Source organism: Delphinus delphis, chromosome X (genome assembly GCF_949987515.2).
Source record: "Delphinus delphis chromosome X, mDelDel1.2, whole genome shotgun sequence".
Classification (NCBI taxonomy): domain Eukaryota; kingdom Metazoa; phylum Chordata; class Mammalia; order Artiodactyla; family Delphinidae; genus Delphinus; species Delphinus delphis.
Window position 1 is genome coordinate 121,423,146 of NC_082704.1, and position 24,133 is coordinate 121,447,278.

Here is a 24,133-nt window from a genome sequence, read left to right on the forward strand (position 1 = left end):
TGCTAGTATTTTGTTGAGGATTTTTGCATCTATATTCATCAGTGATATTGGTCTGTAATTTTCTTTTTTTGTAGTATCTTTGTCTGGCTTTGGTATCAGGGTGATGGTGGCCTCATTGAATGAGTTTGGGAGTGTTCCTTCCTCTGCAATTTTTGGAAGAGTTTGAAAAGGATGGGTGTTAGCTCTTCTCTAAAGGTTGGATAGAATTCACCTGTGAAGCCATCTGGTCCTGGATATTTGTTTGTTGGAAGATTTTTGTGTGTGTGTGGTACGCAGGCCTCTCACTGCTGTGGCCCCTGCCGTTGCGGAGCACAGGCTCCAGACGCGCAGGCTCAGCAGCCATGGCTCACGGGCCCAGCCCCTCCATGGTATGTGGGACCTTCCCGGACCGGGGCACAAACCCGTGTCCCCTGCATTGGCAGGTGGACTCTCAACCACTTCACCACCAGGGAAGCCCTGTTGGAAGATTTTAAATCACAGTTTCAATTTCATTACTTGTGATTGGTCTGTTCATATATTCTATTTCTTCCTGGTTCAGTCTTGAAAGGTTATACCTTTCTGAGAATTTGTCCATTTCTTCTAGGTTGTCCATTTTATTGGCATAGAGTTGCTTGTAGTAGTCTCTTAGGATGCTTTGTATTTCTGCAGTGTCTTTTGTAACTTCTCCTTTTTCATTTCTACTTTTATTGATGAGTCCTATCCCTCTTTTTCTTGATGAGTCTGGCTAATGGTTTATCAATTTTATTTATCTTCTCAAAGAACCAGCTTTTAGTTTTATTGATCTTTGCTATTGTTTTCTTTGTTTCTATTTCATTTATTTCTGCTCTGATCTTTATCATTTCTTTCCTTCTGCTAACTTTGGGTGTTGTTTGTTCTCCTTTCTCTAGTTCCTTTAGGTGTAAGGTTAGATTGTTTATTTGAGATTTTTCTTGTTTCTTGAGGTAGGCTTGTATAGCTATAAACTTCCTTCTTAAAACTGCTTTTGCTGCATCCCATAGGTTTTGGATCGTAATGTTTTCATTGTAATTTGTCTCTAGGTATTTTTTGATATCCTCTTTGATTTCTTCAATGAACTCCTGGTTATTTAGTAACGTACTGTTTAGCCTCCATGTGTTTGTGTTTTTTACGTTTTTTTCCCTGTCATTTCTAATCTCATAGTGTTGTGGCAGAAAAGATGCTTGATATGATTTCAATTTTCTTAAATTTACTGAGGCTTGATTTGTAACCCAAGATGTGATCTATCCTGGAGAATGTTCCGTGCGCACTTGAGAAGAAAGTGTAATCTGATGTTTTTGGATGGAATGTCCTATAAATATCAGTTAAATCTATCTGGTCTATTGTGTTGTTTAAAGCTTCTGTTTCCTTATTTATTTTCATTTTGGATGACCTGTCCATTCATGTAAGTGAGGTGTTAAAGTCCTCCACTATTACTGTGTTACTGTCGATTTCCCCTTTTATGGCTGTTAGCATTTGCCTTATGTATTGAAGTGCTCCTATATAGGGTGCATAAATATTTACAATTGTTATATCTTCTTCCTGGATTGATCCCTTGATCATTATGTAGTGTCCTTCCTTGTCTCTTGTAACATTCTTTATCTTAAAGTCTATTTTATCTGATATGAGTATTGCTACTCCAGCTTTCTGTTGATTTCCATTTGCATGGAGTATCTTTTTCCATCCCCTCACCTTCAGTCTGTATGTGTCCCTAGGTCTGAAGTGGGTCTCTTGTAGACAGCATATAGATGGGTCTTGTTTTTGTATCCATTCAGCAAGCCTGTGTCTTTTGGTTGGAGAATTTAATCCATTCACTTTTGCGTAATTATAGACATGTATGTTCCTATGTCCATTTTCTGAATTGTTTTCAGTTTGTTTTTGTAGGTCCTTTTCTTCTCTTCTGTTTCCCACTTAGAGATGTTTGTTTATTATTTGTTGTAGAGCTGGTTTGGTGGTGCTGAATTCTCTTAGCTTTTGCTTGTGTGTAAAGCTTTTGATTTCTCCATCGAATTTGAATGAGATCCTTGCCGGGTAGAGTAATCTTGGTTTCTGCCTCAGTTATTCTGCTATTGATTCCTTCTAGTGTAGTTTTCATTTCAGTTATTGTATTGTTCATCTCATCTCTGAAGAAAGAATCAGATTAACCAATTGGCTTCTCTGGCTGAAGGAGACTGAGGCCATTCCTGTTTTCACTGGTCTGTTCACAGGGCCACGGATTAGCTCACAGCCGCAGAGCAGGCAAGCAGCCGTAGAACATGACCATCTGCTTGCATCTAATTCACACAATTTCCTTCTGTGACAAATTTCTCCCACATTCAGCAAATGACTCATTTCAGTTTTATGATTTTTTTTAGAAAGGTTGAACTCTTAAAAAAGTCAGCAGACACAGCCACAATACAAGATTACATACTATTTTTTTTTTTCAAATGGCTGTGCCAGATTTCTCGTCAGGGAACCAAATTACACATATCTTTAACAAGCACACAGTTAGTAAGAGCATCACGCCGTACTGTGTGTTATGAACCACAAATCACTAGTGCATTTACATTTTAAATAAAATCAACAGTCATGCCAATGCTAGGTGCCTTTGATCTTGTGCAGGTATGTTTTCCTTTCCTGGCTGGAATTGAAGATTGTAGGGAAAAAACCAGATTCAGGTGGGCATGAGCAAACCACTTTTGAAAATAATACAACATTTTGTGTGTGCATGGCGTTTGGAGGGCAAGGGGGACTGTGAAGAATTTATCAGGGAACCTTCTGTTTTCTTTTCTGAAGATGTCATTCATAGCTCTACTAAAAGAATTACTCCACACAATATACAACACCCTGGGGATTCCATGTACAAGTAATTAATTTCTTTCCTGTATTAGGAGACCATTTGCAAGCTGTCTGGAAGCCAAGTGTCTGTCCTTTGAAATCATTTTTTAAAGAGTGGCTTATAGGCTATTCCTGTTGACTTACTTCAGTCTCAAGAAGGGGTTTTGTCATTTTCATTCTTTCCGCACCTTTATATCAGTAGGTGGCTTGTGTTTATCTACTGGTGTGTTTCTTTTCAGACGTCAGTGGTCATGCTTTATCAACGTGGTTTCTTAAGAGAATGCTTTGGTCTTGGATGAAAATTGCCATTAGTAGATGGAAACGCCCAAGGTAAGCCAGGGTCTTTGTAGACACTCTGCCTAACCTTTGGGGTAAATGTTGCAATTGGAGGTGGTGGAAGAAGAGAAGGGAAGGGCAAGGGTAAATGAGGTAGCATTTATAGATGCCCCCTATAAGCCAGATGCTGTGCTAGGCGTTTGGAATACCACTAGATAGAGTTCCTGCATTGAGAAGCAGGGTCAGTTCTTCTCTTGAATCCAGTATCTTCAGTGGATCCACTCTGCTGTAAAACAGAGATCCAAGGTATCTCTTTGTCTCAGTATTTAAGAAGTTGGTGAAAACTATCTTAAGGTCAGATCACTCAAAAATAGTATCTACAGGGACTTCCCTGGTGGTCCATCGGTTAAGACTCTGTGCTCCCAATGCAGGGGGCCCGGGTTCAATCCTTCAACAGGGAACTAGAGCCCACATGCTGCAACTAAAGATCCTGTATGTGGCAACGAAGATCCCATGCTGTAACTAAGACCCGGCCCAGCCAAATAAATAAATGTTAAAAAAAAATGAGTATCTCCAATCAATTTGAGGTTGTAACTTTGGGTAACCATATGAATGCTTTTTTAAAAGGCATCATATTGGAAGACTATGTTCATATGATAAGATAATTATTGCTATTCATGCCATGCCTATAGTTGCATAGAAGTCAATGATAATTTCTAACATTTAGGGCATATTTATGATGCGCTAGGTTCTTTACATTGGTCAGTTATCTCATCCTGAGAATAATTCTCTAGTGTAGGTATTATTATTCTCACCAGTTTACAGATGACAAAACTGAACTGACAAAGATGTGAAATAAATCACTCAGCTTGTGAGTGACAGAACAGGGCCTGACACAGGCCTGTGTGTCTACATTCACTCCTTCCGTAAATTATTAAATCAGAACATGCACAGCAGTTTATGGTTCTGCTACTTAGGCACTGGCCTGCTGTGTTAGGTCCTGGAGTTAACCAGGTATTCGGCCACAAACGAGTGACAATAATGAAAATTTAACACGTCAACCTACGCACTCCACATCATTTATGTCTGTCCATATATTGTCAGCCAACAGAGTGCAATAAAAAATAAAATATAGACAATATTTCAGAAAACCTTTCAGTCCTTAAACAAGCAAAAACCCAGAACCCCACACTAAAAATACAGGGCACACCCCATAAAATACTTGTGAAAAGAATCAAATTCCGCTTGCAGATCGGGGTCCTGATTTCTATCAGCCCCCCATCCACTCACCTTGCAACGTCCAAGAAAATGTCTCTCAGAGGTGGAATGTAATGATTTCCCTAATTAACGTAATTCTTGAAAAAAAAATTTTAAAGTTTATGCTTTCAGACAGCTGTTCTTTGTGTGTAAATGTGCAGATTTCAGAGTTCTGAAAACGTGCACGAAAGTACTGGTTTTATTTACGCTCATCAGTCTGTAATTGCCGGCACCATACAACTCAGCCCGTAACTGTTGCTCCTGTTTATTAGGCATGAGTATGCGTTCTGGCTCCAGAGAGTTACAGCAGCTGGTGGGCACTGCCTGCGCTTCATATTTCTTTCTGTATCTCTCCAGTACTGAGCGAGTTGGAGGTACTCTGTTATCGTGGGTAGGGGAGCACTTGGGCTAGTTTGGAGGCACAGAAAGGACCAGTTATCTTCAAAAAGGGGCATAAGAACAGTACAAGCAATCTGAATAGTGGTCCAGAAAGAGCCTCTTAAGAGCCGCAGTTCAATGCACAACCATGTCCATGGTTGCCCTTGCTTTTTGGTGGTTCAATCCCAACCAAAATCAAGTTTCCCTGACCAGAAAAGACCTCACTGAGTGCATTAAAGAATTCCGGCTGGCATCCCAGAGGAGCTGAGTTCACAGCCATGGTCTACACCTCCTTGCTTTATGGACCAAGTTCTCTGTTCTTTGACCCCTCTCCCCAAATCCACCCCTGTCTTGCCCACAATTAAAAACACTGATATAGTTGTGTCCCTCTCCCACTGAAGAGCTTTTAGTAACTTCTCATTTCCTCTAGGATAAAGATAGGAATCTGTAACACTTCTGTCCCCATCCCCCCTCAGGTGCTGCCCCAGGGTCTTTGCACATGAAGCTCCCTCTGCCTGGAAGGACTGTCCAGCCATCCTCTCCCAAATAGACTAAAAGGTTCCAGAGGGAAGGAAGCACTCTGTTCTTTTCTCACCTTTGTAATCTTGGCCATGGTACATGCACATGCACGTACACAGGTGCGTGCAAACGTGTACCTGCTCAAGCACGCACACACGTACTGTTGGCGACTCAGAGTATATACACTTTTCCTGTTATGTTTATCACCAAGAACAGTGTCTGGCACATAGTGTTTGATATACGTATGCGGAACGAATAAAGAGTAGCTGCGACTAATACAATTATTTTTATTATCAGAGTAAATGCTTGGAAGATTGTTATTGGATGAGTTTGATCGGGGGTCCTCTAAGACCCCGAATGGCCTCTCTCATCTGTCATTCCACAGTCAAGTAGGCCCTGTTATCTTTTGCCCCCTTTGGTCCTACTAATCGTAAGACATCTTGCAAGGGCAAACTGAATATTTCAGAACTGCAATTCCAAATCTTCTAGTAGACATGTAAGCAACGTGAAAGATTTCCTTGCCAAAATGCGTCACCCGGGTGTGGCAGCAATCATGCTTATCACCCTGTGTGTCACATGCAGTACAGAAGTAGCATCCAACAGGGACAAAAAGAGGGGATGCCACCACCCCCTGAACAAGGGCCGGGAAGAGGGTGAGGACAGTGAGGCACACCCATGCCTTGGGCATAACATTTAAGGAGCACATAAAACACAGTCATTGAGATAAATATTTTAATTCAATATTTTTTAAAAATAAGAATTAACGCAAAACATCCATCCTGAATAGAATACTGAAACCTCAAATAAAGACAATATCAGTATTACTGATTTTCCTCTTGACTTAAGCTCCATGGCTAGGCACTGCACGTGACCCAACCTGTTATTTAGAGTTTTGATGTTTGATTCTTTATGGATGTTTTACATGAATTTTCATTTTTAAAATGCATTAAATATTTGTCTCGATTAGTAAGTTAAATTTTGCATGAGAGGGGCGGAATCAAGACGGTGGTGTGGGAAGACGCAGAGTTACCCTCTCCCCACAACTGGCAGCCGCTGGTGGGGGACTCTGACCCCCAAGGAGACGGGAGGAACCCTAAAGTGAACCGGTAGGACGTAGGGGGACTGAGAGGGGAGGAGAAGCGGAGGCCATACAGGATCGGCACCCCCGAGGCTAGGGAGATCAGGAAAGGCAGGTGGGAGGGACTCTCCAGGAAGAGCAGGAGAGGAGTGGAGGGTGATCCGCTGGCCCACTCGGACCGGGGAGGCTGCTGAGCTCCCAAGCCGCTTCTCCCCATCCAAGGCCCCATCCAGGCCGCCTGGTTCCTGGGGGCATAGGAGGGAGTCTGGGGAGATCAGGAGAGGCAGGCGGGAAGGGCCCTCCAGAAGGAGCAGGAGAGGAGCAGAGGGCGTTTGCCTCAACCACTCGGGCACTGGGAGCCGGCTGAGCTCCCAGGCCAGTCCCCTGTCCTCCCAGGACCCCCTCTCCCTACTGTTGCATTGGTCCTGGGGGCATAGGAGGGAGGCCGGGGAGATCAATACGAATTGGAAAAGAAGAAGTAAAACTGTCACTATTTGCCGATGACATGATACTATACATAGAAAACCCTAAAGATGCCACCAGAAAACTACTAAAGCTAATCAATGAATTTGGTAAGGTTGCAGGATACAAAATTAATGCACAGAAATCTCTGGCATTCCTACACACCAACAGTGAAAAATCAGAAAGAGAAATTAAGGAAACACTCCCATTTACCACTGCAACAAAAAGAATAAAATACCTAGGAGTAACCTGCCTAAGGAGGTGAAAGACTTGTACTCAGAAAACTATAACACACTGATAAAAGAAATCAAAGATGACATAAATAGATGAAGAAATATACCATGTCCTTGGACTGGAAGAATCCATATTGTGAAAATGACTATACTACCCAAAACAATCTACAGATTCAGTGCAATCCCTATCAAACTACCAATGGCATTCTTCACAGAATTAGAACAAAATATCTTACAATTTGTACGGAAACACAAAAGATCCCGAATAGCCAAAGCAATCTTGAGAAAGAAAAACGGAGGCGGAGGAATCAGACTCCCTGACTTCAGACTATACTACAAAGTTACAGTCATCAAAACAGTATGGTACTGGCACAAAAACAGACACATAGATCAACAGAACAGGATAGAGAGCCCAGAGATAAACCCACACACGTATGGTCACCTTATCTTTGATAAAGGAGGCAAGAACATACAACGGAGAAAAGACAGCCTCTTCAATAAGTGGTGCTGGGAAAACTGGACAGCTACATGTAAAAGAATGAAATTAGAACACTCCCTAACACCATACACAAAAATAAACTCCAAATGGATTAAAGACCTAAATGTAAGGCCAGACACTACAAAACTCTTAGAGGAAAAGACAGGCAGAACACTCTAGGACAGAAATCACAGAAAGATCTTTTTTGACCGACGTCCTAGAGTAATGGAAATAAAAACAAAAATAAACAAATGGGACTTAAGTAAACGTAAAACCTTTTGCACAGCAAAGGAAACCATAAACAAGATGAAAAGACAACCCTCAGAATGGGAAAAAAGTATTTGCAAATGAAGCGACAGACAAAGGATTAATCTCCAAAATGTACAAGCAGCTCATGCAACTCAATATCAAAAAAACAACAATGCAACCCAAAAATGGGCAGAAGACCTAAACAGATATTTCACCAAAGAAGACATACAGATGGCCAAGAGACACATGAAAAGCTACTCAACATCACTGATTTTAGAGAAATGCAAATCAAAACTACAATGAGGTATCACCTCATGCCAGTCAGAAAGGTCATTATCAAAAAAGCCAAGAAACAATAAATGCTGCAGGGGGTGTGGAGAAAAGGGAACCGTCCTGCACTGTTGGTGGGAATGTAAATTGATACAGTCACTATGGAGAACAGTATGGAGGTTCCTTAAAAAACTAAAAATAGAATTACCATATACCACCCAGCAATCCCACTACTGGGCATATACCCTGAGAAAACCATAATTCAAAAGGAGACATGCACCCCAATGTTCACTTCACTATTTACAATAGCCGGGGCATGGAAGCAACCTAAGTGTCCATCAACAGATGAATGGATGAAGAAGATGTGGCACATACATACAACGGAATATTACTCAGCCATAAAAAGAAACAAAATTGAGTTATTTGTAGTGAGGTGGATGGACCTAGAGTCTGTCATACAGAGGGAAGTAAGTCAGAAAGAGAAAAACAAAAACCATTTGCTAACACATATATATGGAATCTAAAAAAAACAAAAACAAAGGTTCTGATGAACCTAGGGGCAGGACAGGAATAAAGACGCAGGCGTAGAGAATGGACTTGAGGACACGGGGAGGGGGAAGGGTAAGCTGGGACGAAGTGAGAGAGTAGCATGGACATAGATACACTACCAAATGTAAAACCGATAGCTAGTGGGAAGCAGCTGCATAGCACAGGGAGATCAGCTCAGTGCTTTGCAATGAGCTAAAGGGATGGGATAGGGAGGGTGGGAGGGAGACGCAAGAGGGAGGGGATATGGGGACATGTGTATGCATGTGGCTGATTCGCTTTGTTGTGCAACGAAACTAACACGGTACTGTGAAGCAATTATACTCCAATAAAGACCTATTAAAAATTTTTTTTTGCATGAGACACAAATGCTCTGTAAATAAGCACTTACATCCTTTACTTCACCCTAACCCAGCCCTGTTCCCAACCCACCCAATAAATAGCCGGTCACAAGCTCTAGCAATCCCTCCAACATTTTCCAGCACATTTAGAAAGAAATTCAACACGCCAAGAAAATACTCTTCTTTTGTTTTTAAAGAAAATACTGTAAACATGAAACATATATCACAGTGTATGTCAATGATGTATTTTTCCCCCAAAGAATTTTGGAGTTTAAATCAAAATTAACTAAATTAAAATCTGTGCAAGAGGGAGGGGATATGTGGATATATGTATACATATAGCTGATTAACTTTGTTATACAGCAGAACCTAACACACCATTGTAAAGCAATCATACTCCATAAAGATGTTAAAAAAAAAGGTTATAATCCTACCAAAAAATAAGTCTGAATAAGTATTTTTACAAGGATCCGCTTTGAATAACCAATTACAGTAGAACTCAGAAAAGCAGGCTTTATGCCCGAGGTGTGCTGAGGAAGTGGTTTAGACACCCAGATGCGAGAAATTCTCAACTGAGAATTTCTCACGTGAAGAAGCAGAATTCTGTCTTCTGGTTACCTATTTCAATGCTTGATAATCTTCAAATTTAGGGCAACCAAAGTTTACCAGGAATCTCAGGTTGCACCGGTTTTTGTTAACATCGAAAGTGTTGAGATTTTGCAAACTGTCTAACCTAAAGCTGACCAAGACGAACACTGCTGAACAGCTTCTAATGTGCCCTTGATTTCGTGTTTTCTTTGCTTCCATATACGTATAGATGGATCTCTCCTGCTGTCACTAAAAACCAGCTCCTCTTATTAACATGATCATGCCTACAGCTCTATTAACTCCTTCTCTAAATCTTACAGTGTTTATCCTCTTTAGGGCATAATTACTGTTTCATATGGGTGTGCTCTGATGCTCCAGTTTTCAAGCACTTTGTGAATTACAAGGATTAAGTGCTTATACAGCCAAGTTGTCCCTGTTTTAAAATAAAGTGTTTGGGCTTCTCTGGTGGCGCAGTGGTTGGGAGTCCGCCTGCTGATGCAGGGGACGCGGGTTCGTGCCCCGGTCTGGGAGGATCCCACATGTCGCGGAGCTGCTGGGCCCGTGAGCCATGGCCGCTGGGCCTGCGCGTCCGGAGCCTGTGCTCCGCAAGGGGAGAGGCCGCAACAGTGAGAGGCCCGCGCACCACAAAAAAATTTAAAAAATACAATTAAGTGTTTTAAGTGTTTACTGTAATATTAGTATATGATCTTTAAATGTTGCTGTGTATTTTTAAATTGAGAAACCAGAATGCAGAATTAAAAACCATGAATTACAATATTTCTGTTCTCTCTCAGCCTGGTTAACGCACAAATCATTCTCTTAGGAATTGAACTGGATTTTTAAAATCCACTCTGTGTGAGAATTTCACAGATTTTTAACAGAAGGTAAAAGTGAATTTTTTTTCTTCTTGGCAGTTGAAAGGAATATAAAACAACAGATTGACTTTCTGGCCATGATTCTCAGGATGAGAAAAAACAGAGTCACATATTGTAGATAAGAAGGAAAAAAAAAAAAAAAGCCAAATCTCATGAGTCATGTGTAAGATTCAAACGCTAAAGTATCGCTTCATCTCTGGAAAACATATAGTAAGCGAATGTTGTGCATTTGATGTTCATTCACCTCTTTTCCTCTCCTAGCCCAGTAAACCCTTTATGTGGAATATCCCATAACTGGTATGTGTTTTAATAAGGGATCTCCCCATGTTTTATTTGGTTAACTAGGACGAATATTCTGAGCTGACTCGGAAGAGCAGCTCCAGGCTAGAGTTTCCGTCTGGGCCGTAGAGTCCTGTTTGGATGCGCCCTACACTTCCTTGCAATGACAGATATTCTGTGCATATGTAGAAATACACATTCATGCTTGCATTGTTCATAGCACCAGAGAAGTTATCTGATGTGCTTCTCAGTGGGCGTTGGTCGGTCAGGCTTTCTCCTTGCTAAGCCTCTGTTCTGCTTTATTCTAGTGTATAACTCTCTGTCCTGTGGTCAGCTCTTTGCGCACTAGGACCTACCCTGCATGCATTTATTTACACATCTCTGGATCCATGACAAACCACACTGCAAATAATGACCATGATAAGGTTTAAGTGCTTATATAGCCAACTTATCCCGGCTTTAAAAAAAGTGTTTACTGTAATCTTAGCATACGGTCTTTAAACGTTGCTATGTATTTTTAAATTGAGAAACACAGAATGCTAAATTAAAAACCTTTTTAATGGTTTTGCGCCCATTTGAAAGTTTCTCTGGGCCAGGAGTATGGTGGTTGGCGATAATCAATCTTGTTCAATCCCGTCCCGTGACTTCTGACATTACTACACATCACCACTTCTTATTCACGTGGTCATGCCTACAGTTCATATTAACTCCTTCTCTAAATCTTACAATGTTTACAGTCTTTAGGGCTTAACACACATGCCACGCGAGGGTAACTGCTAACAGCCCACAGCACGGGGCAGGTTTATCAGCAGAACACACTGCATGGGGATACTCCAGGCTACAGCTTCCCCAGTGATGACATTAGCTAAACATATATACCTTTACAAGGACTCACTGAGTCTCGTGGGTCACTGAGAATGGCCCCTTGGTATCTGGGTGTCCTCAGCTATTTCCAAGCTAATGCTGTCCCTCCCAGCAAGTGCCCTACTGCCTGGACTGAGCTTCTAGGGACGTATAGTCTCGGGTGGGAAATAAGGACAATTTGGGAGAAAAACAGAAGCTTCCTACCTTTTCTGTTTTCCAATCTGTTTTGGACTCAGCCAGGGAGGGATCAGTGCACAGATGAAAGACACACACTTTGTCCTTAGGGCCTAGGGCCCCTGTCTTCTGTCCCCATAAGTTCCTACAAGGACAAACAATAGAAAACACATTCCCATAGAGAACACAGTAAAGATTCCAATCCCATTGTCCTTGTTTCTTTTTGTATTTCCTTATTTTTTCCCAATATCTCCTTGTGGTTTTTATTTTCTTGTTTTGAGCAATATTGTTAGTTGCATACAAGTTCAGAATCTTTCATCTTTTCCTGGTGGATAAACTGTCTTTTGTGTGTGTGTGTGTTATGCATTATTCTTCTTTGTCTCTATTAATATTTGCCCTAGTGCTCGCTTCGGCAGCACATATACTAAAATTGGAACGATACAGAGAAGATTAGCATGGCCCCTCTGCAAGGATGACACGCAAATTTGTGAAGCGTTCCATATTTTTGGCACATATATACAATGGAATATTACTCAGCCATAAAAAGAAACGAGATTGAGCTATTTGTAATGAGGTGGCTAGACCTAGAGTCTGTCATACAGAGTGAAGTAAGTCAGAAAGAAAAAGACAAATACCGTATGCTAACACATATATATGGAATTTAAGAAAAAAATGTCATGAAGAACCTAGGGGTAAAGCAGGAATAAAGACGCAGACCTCCTAGAGAACGGACTTGAGGTTATGGGGAGGGGGAAGGGTGAGCTGTGACAGGGCGAGAGAGAGTCATGGACATATACACACTAACAAACGTAGTAAGGTAGATAGCTAGTGGGAAGCAGCCGCATGGCACAGGGATATTGGCTCGGTGCTTTGTGACAGCCTGGAGGGGTGGGATAGGGAGGTGGGAGGGAGGGAGATGCAACAGGGAAGACATATGGGAACATATGTTTATGTATGACTGATTCACTTTGTTATAAAGCAGAAACTAACACACCATTGTAAAGCAATTATACCCCAATAAAGATGTTAAAAAAAAAATATTTGCCCTAAAATCTCTTTCAATTTTTTTTAACTGAAGTATAGTTGATTTACAATGTTGTGCTAACTTCTGCTGTATGGCAAACTGATTCAGTTATACATACATATACATTCTTTTTTATAGTCTTTTACATTATGGTTTATCCCAAGAGACTAGATATAGCACCCTGTGCTCTACAGTAGGACCTTACTGTTTATCCATTCCATATCTAATAGTTTGCATCTGCTAATCCCTAACTCCCAATCCATCCCTCTCCCTCCCCACAAAATCTCTTTTCTGAGAGTGACAATGATCATCTAAAATATCATTTTCCATCATTTCAGCTTTATAGTCTAATCTTTCAGATATATATCTCATGCACACACACACAAAGCATGTATGTACATTTTAAATTCCATTAGAATCATCTATACTTTTGTATTAGATAGGGCGGCTTATTTATTAATATAGTCACAATAATCAATAAAACTCCACTTTCATAGAGTTACTTTTTTTTTTTTTTTAATTAAATGAACTGGGTGTGGGATGAGCATGTTACTCAGGGCTTAAATATGTTTCAGGCAAGTGTGAGTAGCCTGTAATCCAGGCTTCAGAAAAGGGTCAATAACTATCTCACTGCTGACTGTGGTTTTCCCTCACCGGGTAGTGGTAATCACTCCAGATTAAATAACAGTGGTGGAAGTTCTGGGTCTAGTGATTGGCTGGGTCAGTAATTGATTCCAGGAATGACGGAATTGATTGGTGCTTATGTGATAAGTTCAGTTTGGTATGATTCGGGCCAGGAGAATATTAGAACCTATGCATAATTTCCTGTTATCTTACCATCCCCAAATATTCTCCATAAAGACTTATGTCCTAAAAATGTTATGTATTTATGTTTTGATAAATTATCATTAATAAAAATGCCATGAAAGCTCAATCAGAAGTGTTAACATGTGAGTCACTATTGTTTTAGGAATTAGGAAAAGGTAATTTTCAGTTTAGATACATATGTGAAGATAGAAGAGGACTGATATAACTAATACCTTTTCAAAAATATCTATCACGTTGAGGTTAAAATTCTTTGGCAAGGATGAAATATAAATAATAATTTAAGCAGGAAAGAATAATAATGTAGAACACCCTACTGTTATAGGAGAGTTTTTTCATATACTTTTAAGTGGAAAATACAGTTGATTCTTCAACAAGATGAGGGTTAGGGGGGCCCACCCCCAAACGGTTGAAAATCTGTATAAAAATCCATATATATATATATCTTATATATAACAGTCCATATCTGTGGTTTCACATCCATGGATTCAACCTACAATGGATTCTGTAAGACTGTAGCATGTATTTATTGAAAGTAATCCATGTATAAGTGGACGCTGCCAGTTCAAATCCATGTTGTTCAAGGGTCAACTGTAGTTGTCAAATCACCATGGTACAAAGATAAAATTGGATACATTTATAAGAGCAATGTAAGAGTTTTAATGTGTCAGATGTATACACAACTGAAAACTATATTATTTTCAAATATTTAAATTCATAATGAAGGACTTTAAATTCTAATTAAAAAGTATCATGCTGGGGCTTCCCTGGTGGCGCAGTGGTTGAGAGTCCGCCTGCCGACGCAGGGGACACGGGTTCGTGCCCCGGTCCGGGAAGATCCCACATGCCGCGGAGCGGCTGAGCCCGTGAGCCATGGCTGCTGAGCCTGCGCGTGCGGAGCCTGTGCTCCGCAACGGGAGAGGCCACAACAGTGAGAGGCCCGCGTACCACACACACACAAAAAAAGTATCATGCTGAAGAATGAAATAATATTTCAGACTAATGTCAGCTGTCAATATTGATGCTTAAATACTAAACAAAATATTATGAAAAAGAGTCTAACACAACATTGAAAAGATGCCACGACCAAGTGGGATTCATTCAAAGAATGCAAGCAAGGACCCAAAATATTTCCACGGCTATTCAAAATTATGCTGGAGATGTTTGCTAATGCAAAGAAACAAAATAAAAAAACTAGAGGCATAAGGATTAGAAAAACAAATAAATCCCAATTGTTTTGCAGATGATACCTGGAAATTTTAGAAAATCAATGATATAACTAATCCAAACAATAAAATAATTGAATAAATTAGCTATAAAAATTAACATAAAAAGTCATTCTTACATGCCCAAAGTAGTTAATATTACAGAAAACTCTATGTACAAAAACACCTAAGAAGTTAATATGTCTAGGAATCAACTTAAAAAGAAATGTACCAAAAGAAATCTATAATAGAAAATTGCAAAAACCTCCTGAAAGAAAAAAAAAAGTGGTTTGAACACATGGGAAAAATCCTTGAATAGGACGACAGATGTCAATTCTAGTTAATTTATAAAATTAATGTTATCACGGTAAAAAAAAAACTCATAAACTGTCTTAGGGAGTTAGATTAGCTGACAAGGAAATTTATGTGGAATAACCAGCATGTGAGGACATCCAGAAAAACCCTTGGTGAGGTGTAAAAAATGTGATAAAGGATCTATAGTGAAATGTGTCATAGGCACATGAACAGACAACAGGACTAGAGCAACAGAACTAAACATCTGTAACTAGACACACAAACGTAAGGAAGTTCAGTGCCTGATAAAAGGGGCATCACAAACCACTGGGCAAAGGTGAACTATTTTTAATAAAAGGTGATGGGACAACTGGGTAACCATTTGGAAAACGGAACATTTGGATCCATCTCCTTCCTACACATGGCTAAACTTCAAATGGATCAGGTATCTAAGCATACGTGCATCTCTACACGTGCCTAAGTGCATTCACACCTACATCCATGCAAACACACAAGTTCTGGAGGAAAAGTGAACTAATTCTCCCATAAACTTGGTGTGGGGTAACGTTTTCTAAACATCACTCAAAATCCAAATACAACCAAAGGTTGATACATTTGACTATATAATTTTAGAAATATATTTGCAGGACAGACACACACACACAAAATGCCATTAAGTCATAAGAGATCAGGCAAACTGAGGATAAATATTTGCAACATAATAGATACGGGGCAAATATTCTTAATACTTACCTGTGAAAATCAATGGAAAGCAACGTTAAAAACAACTCATGGAGAACAAGTCCAAATAAACTGATTGTACAAATGAGCAAAACATGAAATATACTTAGACACCATTCCTCACCTATCCCATTGGGGGAAAAAACTTAAAGTTTGGGAACACACAGGCTTTGAGAGACCCCTGTATAGTCTTCGTTGGGACGCAAACTGAGACAACTCTTCTGGGGGGAAAATCGGGTATATGTGTGTGTGTATGTGTGCTTTCATAAATGTGAATATAAGAATATATATATATATATATTTAATTCTCAGGAACTCCTACTTTTAAGAACTGGAACCAAGATGGTGAAGCGTCATCAGTCCTCAATCCAAGAAAAGCAGCTGGTAACAGAGTCAATCCAGGGCACACAGTGGATGACCGAGTCAGTCCCCGGCAAACAGCTGATGATGGAGACGGACTGAAATAGCCTCAGAGGAGGGAAAACAGCCTATGAACAAATCACTGCAAGGTAAATAGGTGATAACGAGAAGGCAGGAAACGAGGGCTCCCCTGAGTCTGTGGAAGACAGATGATGACCCAGTCACTCCAAGGGAAAGTTAATGACACCATTCAGGGAAAAGAGTCGTTAACCGAGTCCGTCCAGGGGTACACAGTTGATGAACGAGTCAGCCCAGGGAAAAATAGTCGATGACTGAGTGATTCCAGGCAAAAGAGTAGATGAAGAGTCAGTCCAGGGGAAAGAGCTGTTAACTTAGTCAGTCCAAGGGTGAGTAGTCAATGACCGAGTCAGTCCAGGGGAAAATAGTCGATGACTGAGTCAGTCGAGGGAAAAGAGTCAATAACCGAGTCAGTCCAGGAGTAAGTAGTCAATGACTGCATCAGTCCAGGGAAAAATAGTCAATGACTGAGTCAGTTCAGGGAAAAAAGTCGATAACCGAGTCAGTCCAGGGGTAAGTAGTCAAGGACCGAGTCAGTCCAGTTTAAAAGTGTCTATGACCCAGTCAGCCCAGGGAGAAATAGTTGATGACCGAGTAAGTCCAGGGAAAAAAGCCAATGACCAAGTCAGTCCAGGAGTAAACAGTTGATGACCAAGTTAACTCAGGGAGAAACAGCTGATGACTAAATCAATCCAGGGAAAACAGTCAATGACCAACTCAACCCAGGGACGACACTTGACGACAAAATAAAAATTCCCCCTAAACAGTATAACAATAAATGATAGCATCATTCCAAAAAAACAAACTAAAAAAGGATAGAAAACAGTTGACAAAATGACAATATTTCTCTCAGTCCAGAGAAGACAACTGACAAAGGAATCACTGCAGGAAACATAGTCCATGACCCGCTCAGGCAAGGAAAAAGAGTTGATAACTGAGTCAGCCCAGGGATAAATAATCAATGACTGAATCAGTTGAGGGACCATAGTCAAGATGGTGTTGGTGCAGGGGACACAATCATGACCACGTGACAGTGTGACTCCTCACCCCAGGAAATACAGTCGATGGCTGAGTCACTGCAGAGAAAATTGTTGACTGGATGGCAGGTAGTGATTGCCTCAGTCCAGGGAAACCAGGTACCACCGAGATAGGTCAGTATGAAGGATGCCATTGATGAGGACAAAAGAGCACACAGTTGTATGGACCAAACCCCATCCGGATCTAGAGCACAGGCCTCCCAGACTGTCCCCTCCTGTCAGGTTTCAGTCCAGCTCTATGCCCACCACAACCAAGCCCATGCTGAGCTCACACTTTCTCCAACAAACATTTGTCCTGCCTTTTCCAGAACCTCACAAGGATGGAACCCTACAGTGGATAGTCATTTTGGCCAAGTTCCTTTCATTCCACCCCACATTTTCCATAGAATTTTCTTTTCTTTTCCTTCCTTCCTTCCTCCCTTCCTTCCTTGCTTCCTTCCTTCCTTTCTTTCTGTCTTTCTTCTGTGTTGGGTCTTCATTGCTGCACATGGGCTTTCTCTAGTTGTGGTGAGCAGGGGCTACTCTTCGTTGTGGTGTGCAGGCTTCTCATTGTGGTGGCTTCTCTTGTTGCGGAGCACGGACTCTAGGCACGCAGGCTTCAGTAGTTGTGGCTCACGGGTTCTAGAGCACAGGCTCAGTAGTTGTGGCCCACTGGCTTAGTTGCTCCACGGCGTGTGGAATCTTCCTGGACCAGGGCTCGAACCCGTGTCCCCTGCCTTGGCAGGTGGGTGCTCAGCCACTGCATCACCAGGGAAGTCCCAAATCTTTTGTCTTTTAAAACACCGTACTGTGTGTCTTTATCATCAAGGTGTAAGTCTTCTTCGTAGACTGTGAATTTCAGTCCTTTGTCAGATACTTGTTTTAGGAATGTTTTCTCCCAGTCTCTGTCTTGCCTGTTGGCTTTGTCCTTGACACTGCTGATGAGCCCTGTGTACTCTGAGGTCTCTCCTCTCTGGCTGGTGTAGATGTGAATGACTCCCATCCTTGGGTGAGTTCTGCTGGGTCTCTACTCTCAGTGTAGACACAGAAGCAGAGTCTTGACCCAGAGACCTCACTGCAGCTCTCGGAGCTCCCTCTGTGTGCTGGTCCCTCCTCCCCATGACTGCGCCTTGTAAATCCTGGCAATCTCAGCCTCCTCACACTTGATGAGAGAACCCAGGTCTCTGTGACCTCAATTCAGCACGAATACATGTTTAGCTTCCTCCTCCCTTGAACCAAGGTCTAGAAACGGGCTTGGACAGGAAGCTGGGGCCAACTGACTGCTTACTTCGTTAGGTCCCTTATCTCAAGGATCAAACTCCTGTTGCCCGCTGTCCAAAGTCTGAACACCATTGTTTGTATCTTTCCAGCTCTCGAATTGATTACAGTGAGAAGGCAATTTCCTTAGCACTTAATCCTTCATAAGCAGAAGCAGAAGTTTCCATAATTCCTTCATTACGTTTCTCTTTCTGGTACAAATGTGAATCATCTGTGCTAAAACCCACTAGTTTTAAATTAAGGCGACCATTAGGATATGATCGTCTTCAAGAATGGGACATCCATCTTCCCCAGTATGCAGTAAACACGCATCTATGTAACTGGTGACTGTTCACTTGTCTTCTGTGTCATTGCAGAGTTCAACTCACAGCCCGGCACTCTCTGGATATTCAGGAAATACTGTTGAACTACTGAGAGCAATTTCAAGGCCATTAATTTACTTGTCACTAATCCAGCTTGGTTAAAAAACAAACAAACAAACAAACAAACAAAAGTCATTTTACCCACATTCCCTTCCCCTGCCAATAAATCTGTGGTCTGCTGCATTTTGTTTGGTTACTCAAAACTCTTTTCTGCATTATGTAAAGCTGTAAATTGTCATTTCCTGTTTTTTTTTTCCCTCTTTGTACTGACTCACAAATCCTTTTATTAGCATCCTTCACCTATCACTTCTCTATTTTGTACTATTTCATGCTAATGGCACGAATCACATGGCCAAGACCTCTTAAGAGGACAGGAAAATTTGTCTTTTTACTGAGGTTTTTGAGTATCAAATAACTTGAAGTATTGTCTCTCCTTTTTGTCCTTAACTGAATATGAATTCAGTGATCTGTGAATAACTTGTATTTATAGTTTCTTAAAATATAATTTATAGCTTGTTGGCTACAAAACTTAGGCTCAGAAGATGCTTCTTCTCCTCCAATGTAGCAATAAAGATGCTTTCAATTAACACTGGAAGACCCAAAACAAAATGACTTAAAAATAGGAAAAAGGTATTTGCTGCATCACAAAAAGCTGGTAATAAGGGGACTCCAGAATCAATAAGTTAGTCTGTTCAATTTTCTTCTAATAGTACATATTTTTCATTATAAAACTCATCTGGAATTTGCTTATAAACGTGGCTGGATGTAGGAATGTAGTTTTTGTTTGTTTGTTTTTATTCCATTTAGATAGCCAATGATGACAGTCATTTAGCAAAAAAATTAGTTTGTTGCTACTGAATTAAACTGTTGCCTTGATTACATATGCACTTAATCTGCATTAATTGTTATGTACTGAATGTCTGTATGTATGTGTATATTCATACAGAGTAATCACTTACATTTAATTAATGCATTTATCCATTTCTTCACTAATATTAGCTATTTTAATTAACAGGGACTTTATGGTAAATTTTAATTTCTGATAAAATACATCAGCACCGAAACACACAGCCATCACTGCACAAACACTCTTCTGTTTTCACAATATCCTTGGCTATTACTGGAACGTGAAGAATATTTAATGCTTTTCCTCCTCTCCTCCCCATGCATTGGGATTTTACTGGTATGCATTCAATTTACATATTTGTGTTTTTATAAAATTAGATATTCAAATCCAGGACAATGGACTATGTCTACATATATTCAGGATTTCTTCTGTACTTAACAAAATACATATAAATTCTAAAGCCCTATTATTAAATTTAGCTCTGTGAGCAAGCCATTTTCAGCATTATTATGAGTTGGTAATTTTTTCATCGTTTTCCTAAGAGACTATTAACAACTGCAGAAAAAAAAAAATCTATTGATTTGTGTATTTAACTTGTATTGATGTTAATTTACCCTGATAGGATTGGCTTAATTCTAGTTTGTTTTTACTAGTCTCCAAATGGTCTGCAAATATAAATAATTTTGCCTCTTGATCTAATATTAAAATAAGTTTTATTGTTGTCTTCTGTGTTTTATTATTGAAACTAAACAAAGCGAGTTTAACAATAGTAATGAAAACTGATGTCACAGTTCTGCACCTCACTGGGATAGATATTTTCCAAAATCTCACTATTTGATTGATGATTCTTATCTGAAGTAAATAAAATTCATCATATTTAAGCAGTTTGTTTCCCATATATGTTTCACTTAGATTTATTTATTTATTTATTTATTTTTGGCTGTGTTGGGTCTTCATTGATGCACGGGGGCTTTCTCTAGTTTCGGAGAGCGGGGGCTACTCTTCGTTGCGGTGCGCAGGCTTCTCATTGTGGTGGCTTCTCTCTCTCTCATTTTTTAAAATTTAATTTAATTTAATTATTTTATTTTTTTTTAACATCTTTATTGTATAATTGCTTTACAGTGGTGTGTTAGTTACTGCTTTATAACAAAGTGAGTCAGCTATACGGGAGATGCATGTGGTGGCTTCCCTTATTGCAGAGCACAGGCTCTAGGCATGTGGGCTTCAGAAGTTGTGACACATGGGCTCAGTAGTTGTGGCTTGCAGGCTCTAGAGTTCAGGCTCAGTAGTTCTGGCGCACGGGCTCAGTTTCTCCACGGCGTGTGGGATCTTCCCGGACCAGGGATCGAACCCATGTCCCCTGCATTGGCAGGCGGATTCTTAACCACTGCGCCACCAGGGAAGTCCAGATTCTTTTCCTTTTTTTGGTAAGGACTATTTTATTTATCAAGTATTTATGTAGTTACTTGGATTTTCCTCTTTCATTTTTTTTTTTTTTTGCAGCATGCGAGCCTCTCACTGTTGTGGCCTCTCCCGTTGCGGAGCACAGGCTCCGTACGCGCAGGCTCAGCGGCCATGGCTCACGGGCCCAGCTGCTCCGCGGCATGTGGGATCTTCCCGGACCGGGGCAAGAACCCGCGTCCCCTGCATCGGCATGCGGACTCTCAACCACTGCGCCATCAGGGAAGCCCCGCTGGTAGCATTTTACACAAAGAAAATAAGAAGCCATGTTTCGAAGATTGTTTTTTTTTTTGCAGTACGCGGGCCTCTCACTGTTGTGGCCTCTCCCGTTGTGGAGCACAGGCCCCGGACGCGCGGGCTCAGCGGCCATGGCTCACGGGCCCAGCCGCTCTGCGGCATGTGGGATCTTCCTGGACCGGGGCACGAACCCATGTCCCTTGCATCAGCAGGCGGACTCTCAACCACTGCGCCACCAGAGAAGCCCCTTTTTCAATTTTTATTATCATTAATTGTATTCATATAATTTCTGAAGTTGAAATTTTTTCATTCATGAAATAAATTTTACTTGATTGTATTATTCTTTGGGGCTAAACCTATGTGATGTCTGCCACCATTTTCTTTAGAATTTTTAATCTGTGTTCATAAAGGACATTATTCTATTTTGTAGTTTTAAATTATACCACCCAGTTTTTAAATTATTGCCATACATGAATAAAATGAATTTGGAAAAGCTGCATATTTTCTACTGAAAGGGAGCAGATTATGTCACCCCAAATCATGCCACTTTGGCATAAGGATTGATTTGAGCTGAAGGCAACTGAGAAGAAGCAGATACAAGAAAAACTCTCTCTCCTCCACTATTTGTTTGAAAGCAAGACATAGATTTCCAGCTTTATGAGGGAGGATAAAATTAATCCCAGAGGCAACTATAGACTCCATCAGTCCAGAGAAGGCACCAGAAGAATCTATATAACAAATTCTACTCACTAGCCTTGACCTCCACCCTTGGAGGCCTAACACTGCTTTCCTTCTTCCTGCCATTTCTCCACAAATTCATTGTTCTTTTCTGAAGATGCTCTACAAGCTGGACTTCTAAGCCACTTGGAGGAGTTACACATTTCCCCTGGGCATCTTCCTTGTATGCAAGAGGTAGACATGTTAAGAAACTCATGTTGTCGTTTTGTTAATCTGTCTTTTATTACAGGGTTCCCAGCCAAGAACTCAGAAGGGAAAATTATTTCTCCTCCCTTACACTATTGTCTAGAATATTTTAAAGCAGAGCTCTCAATATCCAAAACATGGAAGGAACCTAAATGCACATCCACAGAGGGATGGATAAAGAAGATGTGGTACATACCTAAAATGGAATACTATGCAGCCATGAAAAAGAATGAAATAATGCCACTTGCTGCAACATGGATGGACCTCAAGATGATCATACTAAGTGAAGTAAATCAGACAGAGAAAGACAAATATCATATGATATCACTTATATGCAGAAGCTAAAAAAAGGGTACAAATGAACTTATTTACAAAACAGAAATACAGTCACAGCTGTAGAAAACAAACTTATTGTTACCAACAGGGTAAGGGGGGAGGGACAAATTGGGAGATTAGGATTGACATATATATACTACTTATGTAAGATAGATAACTAACAAGGACCTACTGTAGAGCATAGGGAACTCTACTCAACACTCTGTAATGACCTATATGGGAAAGGACCTAAAAAAAGAGCGGATATATGTATATGTATAACTGAATCACTTTGCTGTACACCTGAAACTAACACAATACTGGAAATCAACTATACTCCCATAAAAATTTATTTTAAAAAACCCACAAAATAGGGCTTCCCTGGTGGTGCAATGGTTGGGAGTCCGCCTGCCGATGCAGGGGACGCGGGTTCGTGCCCCGGTCTGGGAGGATCCCACGTGCCGCGGAGCGGCTGGGCCCGTGAGCCATGGCCGCTGAGCCTGCGCGTCCGGAGCCTGTGCTCCGCAACGGGAGAGGCCACAACAGTGAGAGGCCCGCGTACCGCAAAAACAAAACAAAACAAAACAAAACAAAACAAAACAAAAAAACAACTCTATTCAATGCATCTCTCTGTCATAGTCGTGGGGTGGGACACACTGTAGGTGTCAGCGTGTTTTGAATCATACTGAATCTTGGTGGGTTTTTTTGTTTTTTCAGGATGTATTTCTGTTTCTCCAATATCCTCATTATAAATCTTTACCTCTGGAAATTCTCCCTGAATCACATTATCAAGCCCTCTCCCTACCACCGTTCACTGTAACTTTACTCTTTTTCTAGATGATGAAAGAAATCGGGTATGTCCATTTCTGTTTCTACAGTTTCACATAAAAAATTGCACAGCATAGGAATCGCAAAGAAACGATGTCTTTTAAACAGTACTCTGTGTTTTCTTTAATTGAAATGATAGTTTTTAACAAGCTGTTCTTGTTTACTCATAACTAGTTTGGTAAATAAGAACAGTTGAGTTTTACGCCTGACTGAATAAACTAAGTGGAGATTTTAAAAAAAGTATTTTATATTCAGAGCATTAGATCCAACCAACATGCTTCCAAGCCCACAGAACACATGGCCTTACCACAAGAGATCAATTTCCCCACTTGAAAAGATAACTTAGCAACCAAGACCCATGAAAGAACAATGAAAGGTCACTCACAACTTTCCAAAATAACGACCATGCCCACTTACATTAATACATCTAAAATCCAGGAGGTGTAGAAACCATATACTGGCATTTGCTTTGAGATTTTAAAAAAATGCATGGTACAGTCTGTAATCTCAATTTTATTTGCAAAGTCACGCCTCTCATGACTCCACTGACTAAAGCTGGGGTTGAGGGCATTTGGCCCAAACCATGCCCCAGAATTAGAATTTTCAGAGGTAGCCAAGGATTCCATCCATGTAAAGCTCCCCAGCTAAGGTTCAGGATCA

General features: G+C 40.7%; 1 protein-coding gene and 1 non-coding gene across 3 annotated transcripts in view; one reads left to right on the top strand and one right to left on the bottom strand.

The window, feature by feature from the left end:
- The window catches only part of STS (steroid sulfatase), a 387,926-nt gene that overhangs the window by 99,022 nt on the left and 264,771 nt on the right, over nucleotides 1-24,133 (bottom strand). Inside the window, exon 10 of one of the 2 annotated variants that reach the window (XR_009517950.1) lies at nucleotides 11,709-11,823. The exons of the other annotated variant lie outside the window; for it this stretch is intronic. The gene's annotated coding sequence lies outside the window, so the exon portion shown is untranslated. The remainder of the gene's footprint in view (nucleotides 1-11,708; nucleotides 11,824-24,133) is intronic. 2 annotated transcript variants of the gene reach the window in all.
- Nucleotides 12,079-12,185, top strand: LOC132419109 (U6 spliceosomal RNA). The gene has a single exon (XR_009518118.1). It is a non-coding gene; the product is annotated as a U6 spliceosomal RNA (small nuclear RNA).